Raw genomic sequence first — 3,053 nt, 5'->3', positions numbered from 1 at the left:
CTTAGGCAAAGAATGGGCAGGCTGGATTGGTACACAGACACAGAGACTGAGGTGCCAGGGACAACACTTCCCTGAATAATAGAATGATACCAAGCTGGATTGAGGGACCAAATGGAGCCAGGAGTCTAAGCTGCTGATGGACAGAAAGACTTTTTGCACTGATGCTGGTCAGCTCTTGACAGCCTCCCTAAATCCCTAGGGAGCAGCTGCTATTGGCCGACCAGCACAGTGGGGAGGGAACTACACTGGCTGGCCCAATGGCAAGGTTGCCCAGAACAAAGATGGCAGTGCCGGCCTCCGCACGCCGCCAGAGCCCTGCATGCCGGGAGGGTCCTCCTCATCCCGCACCAGCAGCCCCCTTGCCGCCCAGGACCTGCCGCCATACAGGAGAGTCGCCGGCGAGCACAGAGGGGTAAGAGACCCGCTGCGTGCCGCCAGCGGCTCTCCTGACACACTACATCTAAAGAGGCGTCACAGAGAAATACCACCGCTATCTGTATATTCTGAACCACCTTCATCAACTCCGTTCTCTTCATTGAGTCTAACATATCAAACTCAAGGTCTTGACACCAGGATCTAAAGACTCTAGATGTATGTTATCACCATTGCTGAGGATGCCTTTATTGCAGCTCCCGATGTTACATGCGGCTTTCTTAAAGTCATCTCTATTTTTCTCTCCATAGAGTCTTTAAATACATTTGCATCCTCGAGTGGAAGAATCGTTTTCCTTGATATGCAGGCAATAGCGGCATCTACCTTGGGTGCCTACTCCCATGTTTTAACTTGTTCTGGGTCAAACGGATACATCTTTACCACCCTTAGTGTACTGACACTTTTTTATCTGGGTGAAGCCACTCCTCTTCCACCACATCTTTTAGTGTTTTGCATAATGGAAATTGCTTCACCTTTTTCTTCTTATCTCTAAATTACAGGTCTTGAAGTTTCCCCTCTTCTTGGGGGTTTTCAATATTAAGTGACAACAGGTTATCAAGTAGATCTGGGTTAAAATCTATTTCTTTCTTTTTTTTTATAAATAATTCCCCCTCTTCTGCTTCTTCCTCTGTCCTAAATGCCGGACCTGCCGCAGACTCATCTGAATCTGAAAGTACCTCCCTGTTTCTTTTTGCAGGTGCTTTTGCCAAGTCCTCTTTGGTGACAAAATAATCTGCAAGTGCTGTTTTTAACATTGCCACCAGCTCAGTCATTTGAGGCGTCCCCATCTGCTGGGACCCCTTACATTTATCACAAGTAGAACCTGAGAATTTCTCAGGTAAGTTTTTATCACATAATGAGCACTTCGCTGTATGCAGCTTCTTGTATTTAGCCTTAACTTCAGCTTTCTCCTTACTGGTCTCTGACCTATCAGAAAGCCAAAGTAGTATATAGGGAATATTCCTCTAATATATCCAAAAATATAAAAATACAAAAATACTCCAAAATATACTCCTGGCTTACCCTGACTTCATGGGCTGCTTTTTCTCATCCTGCATTATTATACCAGTAAAGCAACACTGTTTGTGCACTGCCAAAAGGAAACACCTTGGCATAAGAAACTTGAAACATATAGTAAAGAGAAAAAAAAACATTGCCCCAGCAGCAGCGCTGCTTTACAGGGCCTTACCGCAGTCTGCTGGATAAAGGGAGAGGTCTGCAGCAATCTCCAAGGTTTGCAGACCGTTTTTAAATGATGTGCGCCCGGCGATAACGTCAGATGCCGTCTGACACACAAGTGCCTGAGCCGGCGTCCAGCCTGGCACCGGACGACGCTCCTTGATGACATCAGACGCTGGCTGCCTGTTTTCCACGACACTCTCCAGTGCCGACGCCTATATCTATAATCAGACGCTGGCTTCTGTAAGTCCCACCGCCGTCTATTTCCATTGGACACATTTACCCTAACCGCGCTGGGCGGCAGGGTCCCTCAACAGACGGACACCCCAATCCGCTCTTGACAGCATGGGTCAAGGAATCTGATGCCTCATTCCCTTACTGCACTGGGCAGTGAAACAGGACTGCAGCTTTTAACAGGGTAAGCCATCCATCTACCCCGAAAAAAAAAAAAAGACACAGAGCCTTGTGGGGGCGGTTGTTATATAGGGGCAGTGTCTTTTTGTTTCCTTTCCAGATATCTACCCAGGAGAGCTTAACCCAGAAGTATGCTGCCATGGGGTGGTAGAGGAAATTTAAATTACATAAATGTTAACAAAGTTCAGGAAAGAAGTATTTTCTAAACAAAAGAAAATTCGGTACTTATGTAGAATCTGGGCGCCCGATATTTTGATTGTATGCCTTAAGTTAAGGCATACAATCAGATGCGATGCGATATCGCATCGCATACGACCATATCGCATGTGATGACCCGATTTTTCCTTAGGATTCAATGTTAAAATGGACTGAGTCCATTTTAACATGGAATTCAATGGGAAAAAGAGGTCCTTTTCATACCCCTACTATCCAAGTGGGCATGTAGTTGGATATAAACCTGTGGCGAGCGTAGCGAGCCACCGCGCCCGAAGCGTGGCGAGCGAAGCGAGCCCCGCGAGGGGACGGTATTCTGTGTCTGCTCGCCATGCTTCGGGCTCGGTGGCTCGCTACGCTCGCCACAGGTTTATATCCAACTCCATGCCCACTTGGATAGTAGGGGTATGAAAAGGACCCCTTTTCCCATTGAATTCCATGTTAAAATGAACTCCGTCCATTTTAACATTGAATCCTATGGAAAAATCGGGTCCATCGCATCGCATTCGATTTGGTCGCATGCGATGCGATGTGCCCGATCCGACCCGATTTCTAAATCGGGCGCCCAGATACTACATAAGTACAGAAAATTCCAGAACAAAACTAAGTGGCACTAACGCATTGAGATCCCAAAGAGGAGTGCCATGTGTAAATTTACCCAAAGAGTATTAGCATAGCTATTTTAAGCTCCATGCACACACTTTTCAACTTATAGAGAAAGGTGGTTTGGTAGAGGTATAAGTTCAGAGAACAATGGCCATTTAACTTTCTGTAACAGTACTTCTTTAACAGGACATGATGCACTGAACATTCGC

This window comes from Crinia signifera, chromosome 2 (assembly GCF_055691185.1).
Source record: "Crinia signifera chromosome 2, ASM5569118v1, whole genome shotgun sequence".
Lineage (NCBI taxonomy): Eukaryota > Metazoa > Chordata > Amphibia > Anura > Myobatrachidae > Crinia > Crinia signifera.
Note: the sequence above shows the minus strand (reverse complement) of the source record.